Genomic DNA, 26,559 nt, shown 5'->3' on the forward strand with positions numbered 1-26,559 from the left:
CGATGCTAAGACTTTCTTTAGAACCTGCATGTATGCTGGAAGTGAACATGAAGAGTATGTGAGAACAAGGATCAGAATGTATGACAAGCAGAAAGTGAAATCCAGTTCAAAAATCTTGCCAGATGAGAGTCGCACCAATGAACGCCTCAAGAGGAGCGATTTACAAGCTTTCATCTGGTATCAATGTCTAAAACAAGATACTGAGTACCCTTCCATCAAACACAGAGGTTGGGAAGAAATAGAAGATGGTATTCGGCCAATATGGTTCACCTGCCCCCAATTCCCACCAAGCCTTTCAGTGACGAGCAGCAGAAAAAGGTTAACACCAGGTAAATATACATTTATTTATAGTAAAGCTACGCAAGGTTTCCATTTGCTGTTTCAGACTTGTTGTTTGTCATTTAGTAATACAATTCACAGCCTTTTATTGTTGCGAATCTGGAAGCCATGAGCTCTCAACATTCAGGTCCTCATAGCTCAGTTATTTTGATAAGTAAATGTGGAGAGATAGCTCCCTTTCCCCTATGTCTAATGGGAATTAAGTGTGCATGCGCTGCGAAGTTATTTTATAGATAGGATTTTTACACTTATAATAACAACACGCCTTCACCTCGCTTCCTCAACCCGACGTCATAGCGCCCACGGTGGGCAGAGTTCAAGGAGAGACATTGCGGAAGCTCTCGACCAATCAGCGGGATGCGAGCAAGGTTGCCCTCAGTTGGCCAATGAGCGCCACAACGCAGGACAATGCGACTCTCCCTGTTTGAAGGGCAGTTCGCCGATACGCCGCCACGTCCCCCCGGTCCAATCAGCGGACTAGGCGCCCCTTTCGGCCAATGGGCCACGAGCAGACCAGAGCTGGGGCGGTCCTTTGCAGAAGGCGGAGCCGCGTCACGCAGTCTGCCCAATGAGAGCAGGCCACGGTTGAGCAGACCACGCCCAAGAAGGACGACGAAAGAAAAAGAAGGAATAATTGTGGCCGGTCTGCTCGAGCGCGCTTCGGTCTGGTCCGCGTCTGATGGCATCGCACGCATCCGAGGCGTCTCGTCTGGCGCGTTACAGCGAGCAACCATTTTTCATCGAGGGAGATCGCCTCGTCTCGCCTCCTCAGGATTCGGCTGCCCTGGTCCGTCCGTTGGCGACCGGAGCTCCGGGAAGGGGTGGACGTCCAGCAGAGCACTCGCGGCCAGGTAGCCAGCCATCCTGACTCTCAGCCGAACTATCCTCCTCGGCTGGAGAGCCGAATAAAGACCGTTGAGGTCAGCATCTTTTGGGTATTTGTGTGTGCGTGTGTGTGTCTGTGGGCCCGTCTTCAAGTAGAATTGTTAAGTGCTCTTTGCTGTACATTATTTGCATTGCTTAGTCAGTTTAACTCTGCTCTTTGTGTGTTCCCTCCCCCATATTGTAAATAAATATACATTTTGTTAAATGTTTCAGCTCGTCCTTGTCCTTTCCTTCATTGGTTTAGCACGGTGTGTGTTGGGGGATTAAAAAGGCCTTGCTGCCGTAGTTGTGCATTTAGACCGACGGGACTCCGGTAACTATCCGCTCGGGTTACACACAGGTCGAGCACGGAAACGGCTCGTCCCGTTCGAGCTCCGTCGAGGGTGTGAAGTCCTCGGTAGCTCGCCACGTGGGCCTCTAGGTATTTTGAAGTTTGGCAAATTACCCTGTCCCACGCGGTTGAAATATTGACGATTCACGGTCCTATAAGGGACCCGTACCTTTGGAGTTATCGGAAAGGTACGATCTATATTCCGGGTGTTCGGTGGAGCAGACTCCACTGCTCTACCAAGCGGCTGTGCTCGCCACTGAAACTTGGCCCTATAACAATATTATCGAAATCAATTTTACAAAGCATTCAAATCATTTCCGATCATACAGGTGACATTAATTATGATGCAGACACAGAAGATACAAGAGACACGGCCCAGCCCACAAAGAAGAAGAGAAGAACGAGACCCAGCCATAGTGAGGACAAAGGAGACGACCGCACAGGAGGGGACGAGAGTACTGGAAGTGACAGCGACAGCATTGAAGAACAGTCGGCGACCTCTTCTGGCAGTATTAGAGCAGTCCACTCATCTGACTCACAGACGGACAGAGACTTGGATAATAGCGAATGAACATTAACTCTGGACTTGCAGTTCTATCTTAATTATGTGTTTGTATCACCCATTTTGTTGGTGAATTGAACTGTCGGATAACCAGAAAATGTGGTTAATATTATCTCAATTTACATTTTGTGGCCTGTTTGGAGTGAGAATGTCATATTTACATGATAATAAAGCTCGGTTGAGTATTCTTGACCCCCAAATCAATTTCCGGTACCATTATAAACCCCATATTAGGTACAAAAAGTTTATATAACAGAAAAAGAGAACCCTTATTAATTCAATTTTGAGGTAATTTTGGTGGTCATTTTGGTTTTTCGTGGCCACCTTGCATTTGAGGCCAAATCCTGGGTTGCCCTCCAAGCTAATAACAAAGGACACAGGTTTGGAATGGCGGAACCACTGAGAAAACTTTGACAGGAAAACGTAAGAGGTAGTTTGAATATAATTAAGATGATTTTGACAGACATTTTGGTGGCTATCTTGGATTTTAGGCCAAATCCTGGGTGGCTCCCAAGCTAATCTCAAAGGATATATGTTCAGGATGACAGAACCACTGAAAAAACCTCGACAGGAAACACTACGAGGCAGTATAAATCTCCGAAAGGTAATTTTGGCAGCAATTTTGGATTTTGGCCGCCATCTTGAATTTGAGGCCAAATTCTGGGTGGCGCCCAAGCTAATATCAAATGGTATGGGTTCAGGATGATGAATCCACTGAGAAAACCTTGATTGGAAAAAAATGTTAGTTTTTCCTTGGGTTTTCCCTGTATATATATATATATATATATACACACACAGTAGACTCTCGTTATAATGGACTTCAGGGGACCGCTCAAAAAAGTCCATTAAAAAGAAAGTCCATTATACGGAGGTGCTGTCATTTAATGACCCAAAATAACCAAAAACAAGAACATGCAGAATTGCTTTCTCAAGTTTACTGTCTGCTTTCTCAAATTCAGCAGTTCTGCAAAGGCTTTTGCCTTTTCCACAAGAAGCGGACCGTTAGGAGGTATTCCTTTCGCTCGTATCTGCGTATACCATTTCAGCAGTGCCTCATCAAGTTCGCCGTGAGCAGCAGTGCGGATCTTTTTCTTTTTGTTCATCACATTCTTTTCAAAAGCTTCTTTAACTTTATCTTTATTCGAAACTGTTTGTTTTGACAAGGCGTAGTCAAGACATACCTTTGCCTGCTTCTGTCCGGCTTCTACCTTTTCTATTATCTCCACTTTCGTCGATAGGTCGATCGCTTTTCTTTTCCCCATTACTGTATTACGATGCACAGTGTAGGGAATGTAGATATGCTGCGGCCGCACAAGAGAGTCTGGACTCAACCTCTAAGCAGGCCCTTGTATACTAAATGTACGAGCGATCATCAACCAATCAATAGGTTAGACTGGCTGACATTTGGGATTTCCCAGTTTGTCTTTGCGGACAGCTGAGTGCATTCGGCTGTTTAAATGCAAATAATTGCCCGATATGATCGTTTTTGTTGACGAAATCTCACCCGAAGTCCATTATAAGGACAGTATTTTTGCTCTCGGGACCTCGGAAAAAGTCCATTATAGAGAAAAGTCCATTATAGAGAAGTCCATTAAGGAGAGTTTTTTTTGTACATAAAGTATATTGAATGATCATGGGATCGGCGAAAAAGTCCATTATAGAGAGATGTCCATTATACAGGGGGTCCATTATAACGAGAATCTACTGTATTGGTTCAAGAAAACATATTTTCACGGAAAAAAATAAGTGACCACTATATTCGTTATTGTTGTCTGTCTGTCTGTCTGTCTGTCCCGAGCAAAGCTCCGTGGGTTTTGATCCGATCCTGATAAAACTTTGGTGGGAGGTTTATATTATGATCTAGTTGTGTTTTCCTGAGAATGGGCGTGGTGCACCCATTATGGGTGGAGCCACGCCCAAAAAACAAGTGTTTTTAGGGGGTAGCCGATTTCAAATTGCATCTTCTCCGAGGGGGTTTGTCGAATCTGGCAAGGGTTTCAGTATTTGGTTAGCCCAATGGCACCTGCATAGCCCCACAGAGCTCGATTTTTCATTTTCGTCCCAAGGTCAAGGTCACAAGGTCACGAACTTAGAAAATTTCGAATTTTGACATAAAAATCATACGACCGCCCAAACTTTGAGAGCTAGGATGACAATATTTTTAATGCATAATCTTGAGGTCATTCCCCACCTAAAGTCTTGAAACCATTTTGCTCTATGTCGAACACCTTGCCCGTGGCGCCCCCTTCAAGTTTGTTTTTACACTGATTTCATCAAAGTATGGATAATCCGAGGAGTGCGAAATGTCATAAAGTCTATATGACGTTATATTGTTCCTGGAATGTTCCAGAGGAAGTTTTGCACCAAAGGTCATAATCCTTGACCTTTGACCTTTAAAGTTCACAAAGGTCAAATTTTCAAAGTTGTGGGAATCGAACCGGGTTTTTGACCTTCTTCGACGAACTAACTCCAATAAGTTATAGCACGTATCCTGTTTCCTTATTTTAATGTCCACAACATTGTTTTGTGACCTTTAAAGGTTATGCAAAGGTCAAATTTTTCAAGTAGTTGAACGAAACCGGGTTTTTGACATTTTGCAGCTAATCACCTGTCACTCGTACCACATCATGTTGATCATTTTTATAACTTGGTCAAACATTATCACATTGTCTCATCCTTGACTTCTGAAACAATCTACATCGTCAAATACCGCTCGTGAACCATCGTCATCTTCAGACTTGCATATGTCTATGTTTGTTTGGTTGTGGGACCACAAGATACAGTATATTGTGCTAGATTTTTGTATCTATTGGTAAAAGGAGAAACGTGTGTGTGTGTGTGTGTGTGTGTGTGTGTGTGTGTGTGTGTGTGTGTGTGTGTGTGTGTGTGTGTGTGTGTGTGTGTGTGTGTGTGTGTGTGTGTGTGTGTGTGTGTGTGAGATATCCATGGCTGCTCGTCGCTAATTGTATTCACAGGAAATGGTACGATTCCTTGAGTCAGATTTTCATTCAGGAACAAAACAATTGTGGTTAACCACCATGAAATTTACACTTTTTTTGTTAAAAAGCAGAAAATTATCTTTAAAAGACGATGTTAAAAACAGATTTTGCACTAGCAACGGCAGGTTAAAAGTGCCTGAAAAGCCGAACTCAGTCATTGCATAAGAAAACACACACACACACACACACACACACACACACACACACACACACACACACACACACACACACACACACACACACACACACACACACACACACACACACACACACACACACACACACACACACACACAGACACACTACGTTATTTGAAAAGTTACGTATTGTTGTTAGTAAAACATTTTGCTTTTCATGCTTTAATCACCTCCATTTACACTGTTTTCCTCAAATATGGATTTAAGAAAGAAAACATCATCAGCATGGCATACATTGTACTACTACTTATTTAATGAAAACAACCAACACTACCTTCTTGGCCAAGAAAAACTTTTGGCCCAAGTCCTTCATGAAGCAGGCAAGAATTTGTAATTTGTTCAGTGACTCACCCACTCTTTGTGAATGATACGGTGTGATCTTTAACGTCCACCAGATAATGCAAGCACATGGGATGCCAGGCTTACGATATGCTACCTCTGACACATCCTGTTGGACAAATACACCGTTTCTGCTGTGCCTTGTTTATCCCTTGCCATGCTCGCTGTTTTGATACTGTCCTTCATCACAAAAAAATCTGATAATCTAATCTGCTTTTTACATGGGGGAGGTGAGGGTGTGGAGGGGAATGGGGGTTGTGGCTGCTCACTTTCCTTTTGTTGGATCTTGTGGCTCTGGTTATTAAAACTTGTGATGGTATTTCACCACTGAGTTTGGGGTTACACTGCAGGACCGACGAGTTGGCAGGGTACCCAACCTAAGGCTGGGTAAGGGAGACCGATTGTTGGGTGGTCGCTACACTAACGTTATTCTCAGGTTTTCCGTCTGTCTGTATGTATGTAATGGACAGCTCTGGAGGCCAGAGGAGTCAACCGATTTTGATGAAACTTAACTGGTAGGTTCATACCAGGATCGAGTTGTAAGCTTTTGTGCACCGTTGCTATGGACGCCACCATTGCCTAGCAATGGTACTTTGAAATTTTTGAGAAAAATCCGAATAATATTTATATATTTTTTTTTTCCGAAAATCAAAAATCGGCTTCCGTGCTTTTACGTGCACTATAATCAGCCTCTTTGTCAAAAAATTTCAGCTCGATCCGTCAAAAACTGTATGACTAGTATGCAATTATATAGCGACCACCCACTTCGCCTACCGGCTTGTTTTTCTTCTGTTTTATTCTTGTTTCTTATTCCGCCAGCAATTTTCGGGGTTTTTTTCGCTTTAAAATTAATTTTTCTCACCCACCGTTAGCTTATTGGACACAGCGACAGCAACTCCTTGGGTATGGTAACCATCAGAGCGACCAGACCAATAGTAGGTGTAACCACCCACCATTATCTCACCGCAATCCGGTCTCCGAACCTCAGAGAGAGCTGCAATGCCGATGTCCAAATTCTTGAGCTCAGATGATAACAGACAGGTGATCATCCTCTCTTAGGGATAGGACATTCCAGGCACCCACCCGAAGGGACCGCCTCAGGTTAACCCAAGGAGACCGCCGTCTGGTGGATGACATTCAAGTCCACATCCAAATCAATAAATACCAACATTAGCAGACATTTAAATACGAATAAACCTCTTCCAAAAAGCGGTCGAAGTTGGCAACGCATCTTTTTCTTCTTCCGAAACTGTACCAAGCAGTATTTACAGATCAGGGACAAACTTAACCCAGAAGCATCAATGGTACATTCACTGCTATCCTTTCGACGAAGAAAGTCTAATTCCACTTCTCAGATTACACTTTTACAATGCCTCTTAACCAATAATCTACAGGGTATTTACAAAGTCCCGTTACCCCCTCCGCAGGACCTGATAAATGAATATAACTGGATGGTAGTCATAGAATACTTATCCCACGCAGTCTTGAGGACTTGGTGTGAACATGGGTGCCAAGAAGGAGGGGGGGGCATGTGGTGTAACGACCTCGAAGCTCGCACCTAATAGTAATTTGAATAATAATTATTCCTTCAACTTTTATTTCATATAATGATCGTTTGTGATGATAAAACACTGGGGGTTAACTTTATTTTGTGTCCCCTCCAAGCCACTCAGGGTGATTCCCCGCCATGCCATTGCCATGCACAATAACAATCTATCTCGTAAAAGAAACTACTGTGGGAACAATTTACATAATCACAATTGCTGTAACGATGTAATGACGATGGAAATGAACACAGGACTGTTGGTCAGACCCTTTCCGGATGAAGTGTGTGAAACGAATCTGGATGTAGGAATGAGTGAATAACGCCCCAATTGTTAAAAACAAAAAAAATCGAAATGGGCCAGACACTTAGTATTGCGCCACGGCCCATTCTGGCTCTTGGTGGCCCTGGGTGTCAGCCAAGTCTTCCAGCGGTAAATTTGTAAATGCATCAATCTACAATTCTGAGCCTGATGTAAATGTGTACACATTTTCGATGTACTAGTGCACTATATGTAATTTTGTAGGATTTTTGTGCCAAAATTGATTTTTTTGCGGTTTTGTCAACTATAGGGGGTAAATTAACAGAAAAATTCGGGGTTGAATTTTTTCGTGAACTTTTAGGGTATTTGGGGCGGCCATTTAGGGGGTGACCCCCCAAATATTGCTTGGCCTATATCTTCGCTCCTAGACATGCAAGCTTCATAATCTTGGTGTCAAGGATAGGGTTTATGTGGGCTCCGAGGTAAATTATGATGGTTATGAGGTGATATGAGGTCAAGGTCATAGGTCACCACAGGGTCATAAATGGCCTCAAACGGTCAATTCGCCAAAATAATTGAACTATACCATGTAGTACCACTTTATATAGGTTTTTGTGGGTGTGGAATTCAATGGTGACATTCTTTTTTATTGGAGGTTGTGATCAGGGTATAAAGGTCATGGTCAAGGTCATTTGGGTGGGCAATCGTAATGTATTTCAAGGAATATATATGAAACTCTCTGGGTGTACCCATAATTATAATGATAAGTTTAATATCATTAATCAACTATGATAAGGTACTTACAGATCATATTTGTTTATGGAAATAAATTCCAATTAACAGAGCCAAATTTTCATTTCCCCCTAAAAATGCAGTATCGAATTACATTTCCATTAAAACTTCCTTTCGGATAAATTTCTGTTCATCAAACATAATTTAACTTTACCATTATAAACTTTCAAATCAAATGATTAAGGATCTACATAATGTGTTGATCAATAAAAATAGTCATTATACATGTATCTTGATGTGTTATGTCCTTTATCGGACACCATGTACTTCTGGGGATTTCCCCGGGATTTCTCGATGGAACCATGCCGGTGCTAAATCCATCATGCCATGTTTTGGAAAATAACTGGAGAAAAGTGGCTCTCTTGAGAGGTATGTATGCTAAAACTTCCACCTATATCATAATGTAATACCATCGTCTCTAAATTATTTTGTTATTTGGTCAAATATTCTATTTAAACTTAAACTTTCATTATATTAACTAGTTTGTGTATGGTGGCCTATAAGTGCCATACATTTCTGAGTAAAATTATAGCATTAAAACAGAATGATACATATATTCAAGTCAAATGAAAATAACATTCTATGTAATGTCATATTCAGGTCGACTATGATTAGATGATATCAAATAATTAAAAAAAAAAATGCAAAAGGCATTCTTAGTTAAAAATTATCAAATCTGTGTTGGCAGAATAACTGAATATGAACAGAGTGGTCTGTACATCTTGCCCATTATTTTCTTCTTTATTTTCAGGTGTTTCCCTGAATCACTGTGAACGTGTCCATGCAGTCAAGCTCTGAACACTTTAACCTACCTGAAAAAATGTCCCAACAAAAAGCTGCAGAAGTGAGGACTTGCATCATTTGCAAGGAGGGAGACCCTGTTAATAAGAAACTTGTTGATAAACATGATATATCACTCGTGAAAGATCTAAAAGAAAAGGTCGTGGAGCAGGCTAATCTCGGTGATGTGAACCTCAAATCACTGGCAGATCATTTCATTAGCTCCCCCAACTTCGCTGGGAGCTCTTCAGGTCGAAAAACATGGAGTCTGCGATGTTGCCCCCCACCCAAGCTACACTGCTGCCTCATATTCAACGGGAAAAATTTGTATGCATGGTGAACAAAGCTTATGTCATTACACATCCCCAACTTCCTAGTTTGGAAGACAGTGGTTGGGTCCTCGAGGATGGGGCAATCTTCCCTCTACGGTATCTTGCACTACCTGCTCCACAAGCAGTTCTAGAGCTGATCAAATGTGGCTGTAAATCCTCTGCCTGTGCACGCAACTGTTCTTGTGCAAAAAACAACCTCCCCTGCACGCCGCTTTGCAAATGTCATGACCACAAATGTCAAAATGTCAGGCATGACGATATTGAGGATGAAGATGTATAATGTACAGGTTTCTGGTTTTATAAATTTACAGGTTTATAGTTTTGGTCATGAGATCAAGAATGTGATTACCCAAATGACCTTGACCATGACCTTTATAACCTGATCATGACCTAAAATAATAAAAAAAGAATGTCACCATTGAATTCCTCAACCACAAAAACCCACTAAAAAAAATAAAAAAAATAAATAAAGTGGTATTACCCAATATAGTTCAATTATTTTGGCCGATTGACCTTTTGAGGCCATTTATGACCCTGTGGTGACCTTGGACCTATGACCTTGACCTCAGATCACCTCATAACCATCATAATTGAACTCAGAGCGCCCCCATAAACCCTATCCTAGACACCAAGATTATGAAGCTAGCATGTCTAGGAGCAAAGATAAAGGCAGAGCAATAATTGGGGGGGGGGGGTCACCCCCCTAAAGGGCCCCCCAAAATACCCTAAAAGTTCACGAAAAAAATTCAACCCCAAATTTTTCTGTTAATTTACCCACTATAGTTGACAAAACTGTAAAAAGAATCAATTTTGGCACAAAAATCCGACAAAAGTCATTTTTGTTACATATCATAGTGCACTGTACACTCAATACGCACGATATCAAATGGTCATGTAACATGTGGTAGTTTCAATTTCCTCCATTGAACGGTTTTCAATGTACGCACTTAACACGAGAAGTGCCACTTTATAACCGCTGTCAGTGATGACCGGGTACCAAGATGACCCGCTTTGATTGGACACCTGAGTCATTACGTCCTCTTTATTCAATTAAATTAAGAATGGGATTGAAAACATTTAAATTCAAATAAAATGGAACACCAAATAAAATAGATACTGCATTGATTCATCAGAAGGAACCCGGACAAGCAAAAAGCAAAGATGAAGTTATCAGGAGGAACTTGGATAGGACTCGGGTTTCAGCTGCTACTCCTCAACCCTCAAACCCATCCTGGCGTAGCCAAGTGAGTCTTATAAAAAATAAAAAATAAAAAATAAAAATGAACCCAGATCAAAAAAAATCAAATAATTGTGGCTGCCAGACCATACATCCAATCAGGTTGAAATTAAAACGTGTTTTTTTTTTTACACTGTCGAGGCTCGTATGAGAGCGAACACACAGAATGCACAACAAGGGCAGGCGACAAGAGGGGTGGGAGAGGGAAGGACAAAACAGTGGGGAACAGAGACATTAGGAGATCTGTGGAAGGGAAAGGGATGGGACGGGGAACGCGGGGAATACAAGATGGATATTACAGGGACTTTCAGGAAGTTACATGACAGGGAACTTTTGGAAGGAAGGCAGGAAATTTGAATGAGGGAGCTTTGGGGTGGATTAACGGGGGTAGAAAAGATCGTGGTTTTGGATGGGGGAAGTAAGAGGTGGTGGTGAACAGCTGTTTTGTTGGCCTGGATGGAACAATTGGATTGAAGAAAGTGTGGGAGTTTTTCCAAAGGTGGGGAAAAAAAGGAATGAAAGAATGAAGGTGAGCAGTGATTCGTGATTTTGGTTGTTTTACCAGAAGGGAGTTGCTGGCGGACCTTGAGCGCCTTGCGAAGATATGGGGAGGGGGGACAGAGGGGGGGGATATTGCAGACAGAGCAGGGTCAAGACAGGAGAGGAGACGGTAGAAGGCAGAAAGACCACCAACCTGCTTGTGCTGAGAGAGTGAGAGGTCCAAAGACTCAGCCTCACTGTGGGATACACCAATGATCATAAATGTCTTGGTTTCCACAGCGTAAAGCCGAGAAAGGTGGGAGGCAGGAGCCACAAGTTTGATTGAACCATGGGCAGGAGGAAGGGTGGGACAACTGAAGATGAGAGGGGATAAATCTGTGAGAGAGGAAGAGAGGAAGAGAGGAAGAGAGGGAGAGAGGGAGAGAGGGAGAGAGGGAGAGAGGGAGAGAGGGAGAGAGGGAGAGAGGGAGAGAGGGAGAGAGAGGGAGAGAGGGAGAGAGGGAGAGAGGGAGAGAGGGAGAGAGGGAGAGAGGGAGAGAGGGAGAGAGGGAGAGAGGGAGAGAGGGAGAGAGGGAGAGAGGGAGAGAGAGGGAGAGAGGGAGAGAGGGAGAGAGGGAGAGAGGGAGAGAGGGAGAGAGGGAGAGAGGGAGAGAGAGAGGGAGAGAGGGAGAGAGGGAGAGAGGGAGAGAGGGAGAGAGGGAGAGAGGGAGAGAGGGAGAGAGGGAGAGAGGGAGAGAGGGAGAGAGGGAGAGAGGGAGAGAGAGGAGAGAGAGGAGAGAGAGGAGAGAGGGAGAGAGGGAGAGAGGGAGAGAGGGAGAGAGGGGAGAGAGGGAGAGGGGAGAGAGAGGGAGAGAGGGGGAGAGGGGGAGAGAGGGAGAGAGGGAGAGAGGGAGAGAGGGAGAGAGGGAGAGAGAGAGAGAGAGAGAGAGAGAGAGAGAGAGAGAGAGAGAGAGAGAGAGAGAGAGAGAGAGAGAGAGAGAGTGAGAGTGAGAGAGAGAGAGAGAGAGAGAGAGAGAGAGAGAGAGAGATTCTTTGAAAGAATTCCCAGGATGAGGTGATGTTGGAGAAAGTAGTGATGGCAGACCCAGATGGGAGAGCAGTACACCATTAGGCTGTGGATGAAAGCTTTGTATGTGGTCAGGAGATCAGGTGGGCCAAGGAAGGACTTTGCACAGTGGAGGATGCCCAGTCGGCGACTGGCTTTGGAGGTCAGGTTGGAAATGTGGCTTTCCCAGGAAAGATCATGGCAGATCGTGAGACCCAGAAGCTTGAATGGAGTTCTTCCAGAGGATTGTTGAGAAAGTAGATGGGTGGGGGGGGGGGTTCCAAATGGTCCTTTCGGAGACACATAGTGAGACTATGAGATGTGTCAGGATTTAAAGACATGTTCCACGTGTTGGATCAGATTGTGATTTTATCCAGATCTGCAGAGAGCGAAGAAGCTGCTGCTTGCCGGTCTGAGGGATGGCAGAGGGTGGAGTCATCAGCAAAGGATAAAGAGGATTTTCCAGAGGGTCGGAGAGATCATTTATGAAAACCAGAAAAAGAACAGGACCCAGAACGCTACCTTGAGGAACTCCAGCCTGGACAGGAAGAGTGGATGAGAGAACTCCATTTAGGGCCACATGTTGACTGCAACAGGAGAGGAAGTGTATGAGCAAAGAGTGGAGATTGCCTTGGATACCATTGGAAGAGAGTTTGGTGAGCAGGGCAGGGTGTCAGACCATATCGAAAGCACGTGATATGTCTTGGGATATGGCTCTGATCTTATGTCTGGGATTGAGGACCTCCATCCATTGTTAGGAAAGCAGGAGCAGCATATCCAGGGTCTTGTGACCTGGTCTGAATCCAAATTGATGATTGGAAATCAGGCCATTGGAGAAGAGGAAGCATTTAATGTCAGAAGTGAAGATGGATTCCAGAATCTCGCTGATGATTGGGAGAAGGCTGATTGGTCTGTAGTTGCAAGGATCTAATTTTGCACCGTTTTTATGCAGAGCGGTCATGTTTGCTGATTTCCATGCAAAAGGTAGATGACCATGAGCAAATGAGAGGGTGAATAGAACAGAGAGAGGGTGAGAAAGAGCAGCAGAGCAGGTTTTTAGGACATGTGGGCTGATGCCGTCTGGACCGGTTGCAGAATCTGAGTCAAGGTATGACAGCAAGCTCTCCACCTTGTCAGGAGAAAAAGACCCAGAGTCGAGGGACAGCTGGGTGTGACTGTGTAAGGTGGGTACGGAATGCGATGGGTTTGGGACACAAGATTTCGAAGTAAACACGGAGTTTAGGCGTTCAGCCTTTTCACTTACAGTGTCAGTTGTGCGGCCATTTGATGTAAGGGAGGGGATGAAGGGGAAGCATACAACAGAAAGATGTAACTCGACACCCCCAGGATTTGGAGGACAGGTTTAAGAGTTCAGACTTGAGATTAGAAAGATGTTCTTGCCTTGCTACCCTCAGGGTAGACACACATTTGTTCCAAGCTTTGTGGAAGGAACTGAGATTACCTTCAGTTGCATTTGACTTGCATGAGGCAAACGCAAGGTGTTTCAGGACAACTGCCTCGCCACAAGCTTCAGTGAACCATGGGCGGCAGGAACGGTAAGACAACTGAAGACAAGATTGGATATATCTGTGCATGAGAGAGAGAGCAAGTTTCTTTGAAAGAATTCCCAGGATGAGTTGATGTTGGAGAAAGTAGAGATGGGAGACCAGTCTAGAAGTTTGATGGCTGCTTGAAGACCTTGCCAGTCAGCTTGAGTGAAATGCCGGACTCGATGGTGCTGAGGTTGTTCTCTAATAACAGCCGGAGAGATGTTTACTTTGACAAGCACGTGGTCAGAAGAACCGATTGGAGTGGAGGAAGAACAGCAGATATTTTCTGAGAAGTTAGTGAAAATCAGATCCAGAAGAGATTAAGTACCGTTGGTTGAGATCCTGTTCAAGAAGTTGACCAATTGAGTCAGTTCCAATAAGTCACAGAAGTCCTTTGCTGAAGTGCCATGACAGGTGAGGGAAGTACCCACACCTAGCCAATCGGCATGATGACAATTGAAATCACCACGTATGAGGAAGAGAGAGTTGGGATGAGAGGATAAAAGTTGGTCCATGTTTTCGGAGAGCAAGATGTAAATGGAGTCATCACTGTTTGGTGGTCGGAAGGACACACACATAAACATGAGGTTGGAGTGGAAGGGAAGCCACAGCCAGAGGAATTCCTGGGGGTGTGGGGGAGCGAGGGCAGTGCATGGAGAGTGAGGAATAGAGTCTTTGATGAAGAGAGCAACACCTCCACCAGGATGAGGCTCAAGTCCGTCATACCGGAGGAGAGAGTAGCCAGGGAGAGATACTAGGGAGTCAGAGACGTCTTGAAGGAGGAAAGTGGCAAACTTTCTGTTCAACAGATTATGTCTGGTTTGTCAGTGGCAAACTGTATGGAGAGATCTGTCAGGTTTTAGCGAAGACCCTGGATGTGTGAGGTCCACCCTGTTAAGGAAGATGGAGAGGAGGAGGCTTTGCATGCAGGGGAGGGGAGGGTAGGACGAAGAAGGAGGGGGTAGATAGGGAGAGTTGTTGACAGTGTGTGGGAGATTACAGAAGAGCTGGGGTAGAGGGCCAGGTGAGGAGGAGAAAAGGCTCGGTGGTGATGGGATGAGGTGCAGTGGAGGTGTATGGGTCAGGAGAGTATAGAACAGGTGAGGAGTTAGGAGGAGGTAGATGTAAGGAGGTGGGGTGAATTGGCACTGAAGTTGGAAAAAAAAGAAAAAGACTGTTTTTCATTTTGATAAAGATTCGGCAAGATAGGTAAAAGGAGGATTGAAGAAAAACCGTGAAGATGTGTGGTGAATTTGGATCGGCTGAAATAGAAGGAAGATGATAGGACGGCGAAAGTTACAGGAAGAGGAAGAGGGAGTAGAGACATCACGTGGTTATGGGAGGTGTCAGGTGAAAAGTAAAAAGAACATGGAAAATTTTTATTTTGTTTTTTTTCTTCAAAGATTAGGTAAAGGAAAGGTTGAATAAAAAAAAATCATGAAGGTGTGTGGTGAATGTGGGTTCGTAAAAGTAGAAGGAAGATGGTAGATTGACAGAAGAACGAGGAAGAAGAGTCAGTACAGGAAGTCACAAGGTTATGTGGGGTTTAATATGAGGAGGAAAAGGTTTTTTTTGTTGTTTTTTTTTTTAAGACATGAAACGGTATAGTTGGGATGGGAGGGTGGAGGGAAAAGTCGTGAAAATAAAAACTTTTGGTAAAAAGAAGAAAATACACGAAACACGATCGTGCACAAAGATGGAAATAAGGGTAGGCCTCAAAGAAACCCGAGATGAAAGGACAACGAAAACTCATCAATTAGCACAAGTTTTAACACGAGACTGAACTGGGACACACAGTAAACACAGAGATAACAAAATAACAGGAAAAAAAAAGTGACAAAAACGACCGGGAAACTTATCTTTGAGAAAGTCGGCAGAGACCCTGAAGAAGAACCACCATCGTCGCTCAAGAACTGGAACCAGAAGCCACATTGGGCAAAAGATTGGCAGATGTAATTTAACCTGAGCAAGTGTAAGGTGTTGGGGATGGGAAAGAACAATGAAAATAGAGATTACAGGATGCAAGGGGTCATTTTGGAGCGTGTCACACAGAAGAAGGATCTGGGGGTGGTAATCGATACGGGAGGTAAGCAGGAAACACAGCGACAGGCAGCTATAGGTAAAGCAAATCGGGTTTTAGGCTGTATAAAGAGGGGGATCATTTATCAATCAAAAAGAGGTGTTGTTAACATTGTACAGGATTTTAGTGAGGGCCACATCTGGAATATTGTGTGCAGTTTTGGTCACTACAACTCAGGAAGGGCATAGATGCCATAGAGAGGGTTCAGAGTAGGGTTACTCGATTGATTCCGGGCTGAGCTAGACTCAGCTATGAGGAGCGGCTGAAGGAGACAGGGCTTTATACACTAGAAAGGAGGTGGTTACGAGGAGATATGATAGAGATGTTTAAAATAATGAAAGGTGGAGATAAAAAAGGGAAGATGAATTATTCAACAGAGTAGACAGTGATAGGACCAGGGGCCATTGCCTGAGAGTAAAGAAGAGGAGAGTTAAGACGGTAGTAAAGCAGGGGACTTTCACTCAGAGAGTAGTTAATGCATGGAATGGTCTCCCTGGAAAGGTAGTGACAGCAGAAACGGTGGATAAGTTTAAATGAGAATTAGATAGGTTCCTGGAAGTTATGGAGATAGAGTTGTATGGGAATGCTGGCAGGACTTTGAGCAGTGATGGGTATTGTGTGCATGTGTACGGAGTGCTGCTGTTGGTGGTAGTCTCATCAAGGGGTGTTGTGTGTTTGATTTCATGTATTTTTAACCAAGCCCATGCCCCCCTCCGCTGAATAAAATAAAAAAAACAGAAAAACTACAAAAAAAAAAAACCATGAAAAACACTTAATTTTAAAATAAAACATTCTGCATTTTCTTATTTTGACCTTGTGTTGATAAATTGGTGTGGTGTTGATGTAGCGCAGGCATGAATGGCCTCCGCCTACGTCTAAATTCCCTTGTGTTTCTTCTTCATTTTTCTTCATTATTCATCTTCATCATAATCCCACAACAAAAGTAAAATGTCAAAAGATGACGTGATGGTAATCCAAAAGAGGACTGTGGCGTCGTATTGTGGCATCACAGCATATTATTGTGTCGGACTGCTGCAGCCCGCGGAGCGACCACACTCTGAGATAGCAAATGGTGTAACCTCGTGTCAAACGAGTGTCCAAGAAGACCAGATCACTTAATACCTATAGTTTAGTCAGGAATTTGGCCACGATCCCTTAAAATCAACTTAAGGGATAGCACACATTTGCTTTGTAACATCATATCTGCAATGCACCAATCCAACAGTTTATAGTTGGGACAAGATTCCAACCCAGACCAGACAGCTCAAACATAAGTGCACTTTTGCAAGCAAATGCCAACTGACAAAAGATACCGATGTGTAAATAATCATACCAACTGTCTTATTTAAATAAATAAAAACCCAGAAAATTTGTGAACGCAGTTCGGAATATCTACGTTTATCGTACTGCAAGGTGCAAGCACTCGAAGGGTGCATATGGTAAATCGTGGCATGGATTGAGAAACCACGCAAACAGATGTAAATGCATGGTGTGAGAAAATGTTATCATCGAGGTGAAAGTGCACGCATCATTCCCTCCTGTGGCTTCATATAATTAGGGTCTTCATCAAGGGATTCATGTGATTCACGATGATGCTGCAACACAAAACATTGAAACCTATATTAACTCCACCACCATATGAGAGGCGATCTAACTAAGATGCAATAGTCCAAGAAACCTTAGAGGTTTATTGTTTTTCAATGTTTCAGTGCATGTACTTATAGTCAACACCAAAAAAAAAACAGTTTGCACGAGTTACAGGTGTGTACTTAAGACATTAAAAATGCAAAGTCTGTTTCTTGGAGTATTCCAATTGTCTCGCTTTGAGAACCTTGTGAACATGAGAAAGTGACTGTGTAGTTCGAACGCATTCGACTTCACGCGGATGGCACTCTAACTATGTAAGAATGTGGTGGGACATGAAGATTCGGGGTGCAGTGATGATTCAGCAGAACATTCAGGTTAAAATAAAAATAAAAAACTTTCACTATCAAAGGCACCATCGTGGGAACTGCGGAGATTGTTTGACATGTGCACAGCCAGCGATGGCACTGTTATTCGTCTTAAAAAGGTGGGGAAAATGTCCCTGCATCAAAAACAAGGTGGATGGGTGGGTGGGGTGAGTGATACCTTTGTATGTATCAATCTAATATATACAAGTACAAAAAAAAACATTTTTAAAAAATGTAAAAAAAATAGAGGGATGAAATATCAATAAAAACAACAATTGAGTGAGAGGCCCAAAGACTCAGCTTCATTGCGGGAGATGCCGATGATCTTAAATGCCCTGGTTTCGACAGCGTGAAGCCGAGAAAGGTGGGAGGCAGGAGCACCAGCCCAGAGGGGAGAGCAGTACTCCATCAGGCTACGGACAAAAGCTTTGTAAGTGGTCAGGAGCTCAAGAGGGCCGAGGAAGGACTTAGCACGACGGAGGATTCCCAGTCGGCGACTGGCTTTTGAGGCAAGGTTGGAAATGTGACTTTCCCAGGAAAGGTCATGGCAGATAGTGAGACCCAGAAGCTTGAAAGAAAAGACTTCTTCCAGAGGATTGTTGAGAAAGTGGATGGGGGGGTTTTGTAAACGGTCCTTTCGAAGAGACATAGTGAGAGTGTGAGATTTGTCTGGATTGAAAGTCATGTTCCACGTGTTGGACCAGTTTGTGATTTTATCCAGATCTGCAGTGAGTGAAGAAGCTGCTGCTTGCCGGTCTGAGGGATGACAGATGGTACGGCAGAGGGTGGAGTCGTCGGCAAAGAGAAATAGAGGATTTTCCAGAGAGTCCGAGAGATCATTGATGAAAACCAGAAAAAGAACAGGGCCCAGAACGCTACCTTGAGGAACTCCAGCCTGCACAGGAAGAGAGGATGAAAGAACTCCATTTAGGGCCACACGTTGACTGCGACAGGAGAGGAAGTCTGCGAGCCATGAGTGGAGATTGCCTTGAATACCATGGGAAGAGAGTTTGGTGAGTAGGGCAGGGTGCCAGACTGTGTCAAAAGCACGTGATATGTCCAGGGATACGGCTCGGATTTCCTGTCTGGCATTGAGTACCTCCATCCATTGATGGGAGAGCAGAAGCAGCATATCCAGGGTAGAGTGACCTGGTCTGAAACCAAATTGATGATTGGAAATCAAGCCATTATTTAATATGCTTAATTTATGTTTAATATGCTTTAATATGCTTAATGTTGAATATATTTTGTTATTTTAGTATGGATTGAATCCATCGATGTTTTGAGATTGTTTTAATACTTGTTTCAGTTCATTTGAGGGATGGGAAATGCATTGCTTTCGGAATGGTTCTGGCCACCCACCCTTACACCCACCACCACCCCCCTTCCACAATCCTGGCCTGTTTTGGTTGACTCCACATTTGGCATTCATAGAATCCTTACCCTGCACACTCTTGAGAAGGACATGATGCAAGCTGGAGCCGAGAGGCGGGGTGCCGGGGGGGGGGTAAGGGGCAGGCGGGATAACTACCCTGAGGCCCGGATCTAATAGGGGCCCGTAATTATTCTTTCAACTTTTTGTTTCATATAATGAGTGTTTGTAATGATAAAACACTGGGGGCAACTTTATTTTACGTTTCCCTCCAAGTCACTCAGGGTGATTATCCCGCATGCCATTGCCACGGACAGTGACACCCTCCCTCATAAAATAAACGACTGTGGGAACAATTTACATAATCACAATCATGGTAATGATGTAATGACAGAAATGAACACAGCCAGGAGTGTTGGCCACATCACATCCGCATGAAGTGTGTTAAACTAATCTGCATGGAGGGATAAGTGAAAAACACCCCAACTTCCCTTAAACATGGCATGCGTTTCATACGATGAAAATACCGAAACCTCCCCATAGGTTGTTTAAAAAAGAACATTTGAAGGGGGCCCTACACTTTGGATTTCTCCAGGGCCCATTCTGGCTCTCAGCAGCCCTGGTTGCGAGCTAATTCTTCTCGGGGGAAATTTGTAACTGCATCTCTCTACATTTCTGACGTATATATGTATCCAAACTATACTTTGAAAATTTTCGATGTGCACTCAATATGTGCCATATCAAATGGTCATGTAACAAGTGCTAAAGTTTAAGAAAGTGCCATGTGGTGATGTAGGTTAGTGTGGCCTCCACATGGTGACGTAGGTTATGGTGGCCTCCGCGTGGTGACGTAGGTTATGGTGGCCTCCGCGTGGTGACGTAGGTTATGGTGGCCTCCGCGTGGTGACGTAGGTTATGGTGGCCTCCGCGTGGTGACGTAGGTTATGGTGGCCTCCGCGTGGTGACGTAGGTTATGGTGGCCTCCGCGTGGTGACGTAGGTTATGGTGGCCTCCGCGTGGTGACGTAGGTTATGGTGGCCTCCGCGTGGTGACGTAGGTTATGGTGGCCTCCGCGTGGTGACGTAGGTTATGGTGGCCTCCGCGTGGTGACGTAGGTTATGGTGGCCTCCGCGTGGTGACGTAGGTTATGGTGGCCTCCGCGTGGTGACGTAGGTTATGGTGGCCTCCGCGTGGTGACGTAGGTTATGGTGGCCTCCGCGTGGTGACGTAGGTTATGGTGGCCTCCGCGTGGTGACGTAGGTTATGGTGGCCTCCGCGTGGTGACGTAGGTTATGGTGGCCTCCGCGTGGTGACGTAGGTTATGGTGGCCTCCGCGTGGTGACGTAGGTTATGGTGGCCTCCGCGTGGTGACGTAGGTTATGGTGGCCTCCGCGTGGTGACGTAGGTTATGGTGGCCTCCGCGTGGTGACGTAGGTTATGGTGGCCTCCGCGTGGTGACGTAGGTTATGGTGGCCTCCGCGTGGTGACGTAGGTTATGGTGGCCTCCGCGTGGTGACGTAGGTTATGGTGGCCTCCGCGTGGTGACGTAGGTTATGGTGGCCTCCGCGTGGTGACGTAGGTTATGGTGGCCTCCGCGTGGTGACGTAGGTTATGGTGGCCTCCGCGTGGTGACGTAGGTTATGGTGGCCTCCGCGTGGTGACGTAGGTTATGGTGGCCTCCGCGTGGTGACGTAGGTTATGGTGGCCTCCGCGTGGTGACGTAGGTTATGGTGGCCTCCGCGTGGTGACGTAGGTTATGGTGGCCTCCGCGTGGTGACGTAGGTTATGGTGGCCTCCGCGTGGTGACGTAGGTTATGGTGGCCTCCGCGTGGTGACGTAGGTTATGGTGGCCTCCGCGTGGTGACGTAGGTTATGGTGGCCTCCATGCGGTGACGTAGGTTATGGTGGCCTCCATGCGGTGATGTAGGTTATGGTGGCCTCCATGCGGTGATGTAGGTTATGGTGGCCTCCATGCGGTGATGTAGGTTATGGTGGCCTCCATGTGGTGATGTAGGTTATGGTGGCCTCCATGCGGTGATGTAGGTTATGGTGGCCTCCGTGCGGTGATGTAGGTTATGGTGGCCTCCATGCGGTGATGTAGGTTATGGTGGCCTCCATGCGGTGATGTAGGTTATGGTGGCCTCCATGCGGTGACGTAGGTTATGTACATGTGACATGTGGTGACGTAGGTTATGGTGGCCTCCATGCGGTTCGTTATTATTTGTGCACATAAGCAGTACGCATGTTTTTGCTTCATGGATGTAACCTGGGTTATTTTTATTTTTCCGAGCGATCTAGGCAGCAGTCTGTTGTCTATACACCACCCCAAGTAAAGGGATGTGCCAGACCAACGCGTTGCATGCTTAGAACAAGATCGCCCATGGGGTGGGGACTTTGCGATGGTATTAATAATCATGGCGATAATAACATGACCCCCCCCCCCCACCCACTACCCCTGGCTGCTCTTGTTGGGAGCGGGTGCTTCCAGTGTATTTTATACTGAATGTATTTAACATGTTTATTACTAAAAATAAAAATCTTTACAGGAGTGAGGTTCATGGAAGAGCAAGGTGGAACTGACTGTGGGACAAACATCAAGGGAATGAACGAATAGGAAAAGAGGAAACGGAGGAAGCACCAAGCTGAGCAATAATAGGATTGCGAGACTGAGTATTACCCCCATAAACCTAAGGAAAGGTTTATAATGGTAACAAAGATCAAGGAACAGAATTGGGGATGACAAGGGATGGCACACTGCTTACTTGAAGCTGTGGAGTAAGAAAGAACAACCTTTGGATGGGGATTCAAAAGAAGGAAGAAGTGACGAATAAGAGAGTTGAGGTGTGCAATCAGCCTGGATTTTCAAATTTTAACTCAAAGGGGGATATTGGAAGAACACACACATCTTAAAGTTTCTGGGGAGGGTCAGAGGACGGAGAGAGCAGAGGGAGTAATGTGTGTGTGTGGCAAAGAACAGACGGTAGAAAACAGAGAGACCAACGACCTGCCTGTAAGGTTAGAACAACAGAACTTGTGCTTCATCCTCATCATGGGAGATTTTAATAATTTTTAGAGCTTTTGATTCCACAGAATCCAGGAGAGCCAGATGTGATCCATCCATTGGGACCATACTCTGTGCAGTGTTGGTGCTGCCTAAGCAGTCTCCTTGGCTGTTGGGCACAATCCTGGACGGGTCACCACTCCGACACAGAATACCAGCAAGCTGGCACTCATTTTGCCGACCTCAGAAGGATGACAGGCAGAGTCAACCCCACCTGGTATTAATTCAACAGCCGAGTGGGATTTGAACTCAGGACCCTAGGATCCCAAGCTCACCACCCTAACCATTAAGCCAACACCAGTGTAAATGGTGTTGTTGAGCTGTTGTTGTTGAAATGTTGAGCTTCAACATTTCGTGATCGAGTGTAAATTAAGAAAATGTATCCCCACTTATAATTTATCCATAAAACTCAACACCATGAAAATACGAGAAAATTATTTAAGTTATGATCAAAAATGTGTTTTTTGATTATGAGATCACAATCCCAAAAATAGGGGCAATACCCACGGACGTTCACCTGGTCGCGGCTGGATAAGAAAACCAGGGAACAACTGATAGGTGTGAATGACCCACAAAATACAGCATGTAATGGAGAAGAAACTAAATACCTATGGATTTTTAAAAAAATGCCGTGAACAAACTTTGGTGCAGCATGGGTGATAAAGGTTGTGGTGAAGTTTCATCAAAATTGTTTGCCTAGTTTCTGAGATGAAAGCAAATACCTACTTTGAGGGGCATCCCCCCCCCCCACTCCATAGAGCCCCTTCGATGCCGCTTTTTCTAATGCCATGAACAAACTTTTGTACATCAGGGGTGATGAAGGTTGTGGTGAAGTTTCATCGAAATGTTGTGTATGGTTTCGGAGAAGAAAGCAAATACCTCTTTTGGGGGGTGGGGGCAACTAAACTCCCTCCCTGTAAACTCCCTCCCTCGACCCCCATTGGAATTGCATGTGTAGTTTCTGAGAAGAAAGAAAACACCGTTTTTTGGGGGGGGCAACCCCTCGTAGACCACCTTAGGGCCTGAAGTTTTTTTTCTTTTAATGCCAAGAAACAAATTTTGGTGAAGACTGGGTGATGAAGCTTGCAGTCAAGTTTCATCAAAATCGTGTGTGTAGTTTCAGAGAGCCGAGTGTGTTTGTGTTACAGAGACAAGCAGAGTGTGTTTCATAGAGCCGAGAAGAAGTTACACGTATTTGTGGACAGACAGACAGACGGACTGCTGGACTGACGGGTGGACGATGCGCCATCCCATAATAAGCTCCTTGGAACTACGTTCCAGGTGAGCTAAAAAGTAGGTCAAGGACACTAATCAAATATCAGCTGCACAACTTCAGTGGAAGTACACTGTGATAGTGGAGGTAAAGGTTCATTATGATGCAAGAACATCTTGGAAGGCGAAGAGATCTGAGATTCCGAATTGGAAAATTGAGCGATGACATGAAAAACGTGTTTTTTTTTCAGTTTGCCATTTGATCTTGACGTTTAACCCGGAGGGGTATGATGTAAATGAAGTGTAAATGCATCTTGCTATCGGCTGCCTTGAGAAGGAAATTTCGTTCCGATCCGACAAACCTTGGTGGAGTTTTAGTTTTAAAATGTCTATAATTAGGTCATGACCATAAAAAGTATGTCAAGTCCACATACATTTTATTCCCATTATTGATGTAAAATTTTATTCCGAAAGTCCCAACCGGATTCGAGATAGAGCCTGGAAATTGGCAGAAAAGGAAGAAAAAAAAACCCCATAATGATGGTTTAGTACTCCTAGTCCTTGGGCTCTACGAAACTCCGAGGTACCATTAAAAATTGGGCGCACAAATTGAAGAAACAAACCCCACAACAGGGATAAGGTTCCTCCTCTCCTATAGGGCGAGGCTAAATAAACTCCCAACTAATGGCATCTCGCTCTTCCATGAGCCCCGCTTTCGTATTTAATAATAAAACTAGAGCGTTACTTGGTAGAGTGCATACTTTCACCAGGCTGAGCAGTTTACATTTTTTATCCCAGTGATAAAGCCGGATCTGAATATCTCATCGGCTGATTCTTGTCACCTACCCAACTCATCCACCACGTTTTGTCATCATCCATTCACAACGTTTTGAAATACCATGCTATATATCGTTTATGACCACATCTCTCAATGGTGAAGGATCACTTAAATTTATTTTTGAAAAAATTATTCTATCCGGATCCAGATCTTCACCAAAATTGAATCAATTTGTTCCCGTTACGCACCCAATCTGTCCACCAAATTTCGTCCGAATCTGTCCGTAACTTTTTGAGATATCGTGCTCTATATCATTTTTGGTACGATCTCTCAATGGTGAAGAATTATTCAGAAAAATTCTTGCATCCGGATCCGGATCTTCACCAAAATCTCATCAATTCGTCCTTGTCATACACCCAACGTATCCAACAAATTTCATCCAAATCTGTCTATAAATCTTTGAGATATCCTACTCACGGACAGACAACCAAACAAACAAACAGACAGGAGTGAAAATATAACCTCCGTCCACCTGAGGTGGTAGAGGTAAAAACAAGTATTTTGCTGTTACTTAAACAAATATTTAGATTTCACCCAATCTTTAGAGGATGCTGTAGCAGTGTGGTATTTAATTCCTGGAGATCCGGAGTTCCACTTCCTACTCAATACAGATAGAGGAGTGGGGTGTGTGGTGGTGGAAAAAAGGGAAGGGAGCAGAGGGGGATGGTTGCTGTCGTGATTTTAAAATATGTACCATATTTGCACAGATAACAAATAGATGGTCCCCAGGGAGTCATCGAAAAATGTTACATTGCTGTTGAACATTGACCTTTTCTACAAGAACACAGACTTATTGCGGTCATTCACCTATCATATATCTTTGTCAGCTTGGTGTGCTCAGATGAACTCAAGCAGTTTAAAATGCATACATTTCTGCGTTAGAATAGTGATTAAGAAAAAAAAGCATGTGAGCAGGTCTCAGAACAGACTTTTATTAAAATAATGCTTCCACTGAGCAAATGAGACTGTATTTTTCGTAATGTGTTGTTTTGCTTAGTATACGCTAGAGGACACTATTTGTTGGAACGCACACATTTCTGCATCAGAAACGTGATTAGGAACAAAAAGCGTGTAAGCAGTTCTCACAACAGGCTTTTGTTTCAAAAACGCTTCTTTTGAATGACTAAAACTTTTTGCATGAATAAAGATCCTCGTGTAATGTGTTGTTTTGCTTTGTACAGTAAAAGTTAGAGGACACACTCTTTTTTTGAAACACGTTTTTGCGTTAGAATATTGAATCGGAATAAAAAGCGTGTATGTGGTTCTCAGGATGCCTCATGTTGGCTTAATGGTCAGCGTGGTGAGCTTGGGATCTGAGGGTCCCGAGTTCAAATCCTGCTTGGCGGTTGACTCAGCCTGTCATCCTTCCGAGGTCGGCAAAGAGAGTGTGTACGAGAGCTTGCTGGAATGATTGAGCCATTTGAGTATCCTTTGTCAGAGTAGGGACCCATCCTGGATTGTGCCCAATAGCCCAGGAGACTGCTTTGGCTGCACCACTACTTTGTACACAGTATGGTCCCAATAGATTTTGGATGGATTGGTTCTCAGAACAAGGTTTTGTTTCAAAAACGTTTCATTTGAGCAAATAAGACTGTTTTTAACTGTGTTGTTGGCTTAATAGTTAAGCAGGCTGGCTCTGGGTCTGAGGGTCCTGAATTTGAGCCTTTTGGCTGCTGAATAAACACTAGGTGGGGTTTACTCAGCCTGTCACCCTTCTGAGGTTGGCGAAATGAGTACCAGTGTACTGGTAGAGGGGCACAGCATCAGCAGCACAGCCGTCCTTTCAAGGAATGATAGCTTCCCTGGCAGCCAAGCTGCCATATGCAAGAACAAAAGAGACTGCTTTTGCATGAACAAGCTTCCTTTTGTAAAATGTTGTTTTGCTGAGTCCAAGCTGGAGGACACACTATTTGTTGAAAAGCATGAGTTGTCACAATAGAATTGTGATTTGGAAAAAAAAATTGGGCTCAGACCAAGCTGTAGTGTTGTTAAAAACGGTTGTATTGGCAAATAAAACCTTTGTTTCATGAATGAGGTTTCTTGAGGAAAATGTTTTGTTTGGCTTAGTGCAAGCTGAAATACAGACCATTTGATGAAAAACACGTTTCTGCAGTACAAGAGTGAGTTGGAAAAAAAAACCGGTTCAGAACAAGATGATGTGTTTAAAACACTTGCGGTAGGCATACTCACGATTGCAAAAAAAAAACACTCATTCCTTGAAAGGACGGCTGTGCTGCTGATGCTGTGCCCCTCTACCAGTACACTGGTACTCATTTCGCCAACCTCAGAAGGGTGACAGGCTGAGTAAACCCCATCTAGTGTTTATTCAGCAGCCAAAAGGCTCAAATTC

At 44.3% G+C, this 26,559-nt stretch overlaps 1 long non-coding RNA gene across 1 annotated transcript in view; it reads left to right on the forward strand.

Annotated features, from left to right (window-relative positions):
• Positions 1-9,097, forward strand: part of LOC147029313 (uncharacterized) — a 44,400-nt gene extending 35,303 nt beyond the window's left edge. Inside the window, exon 4 of the long non-coding RNA XR_015055859.1 lies at positions 9,001-9,097. This is a non-coding gene — a long non-coding RNA (uncharacterized LOC147029313). The remainder of the gene's footprint in view (positions 1-9,000) is intronic.
• The last annotated feature ends 17,462 nt before the right edge of the window (positions 9,098-26,559 follow it).

Source organism: Eptatretus burgeri, chromosome 3, assembly GCF_056783735.1.
Source record: "Eptatretus burgeri isolate ZD-2024b chromosome 3, Ebu_testis_v1, whole genome shotgun sequence".
In the NCBI taxonomy this organism is placed as follows: Eukaryota; Metazoa; Chordata; class Myxini; order Myxiniformes; family Myxinidae; genus Eptatretus; species Eptatretus burgeri.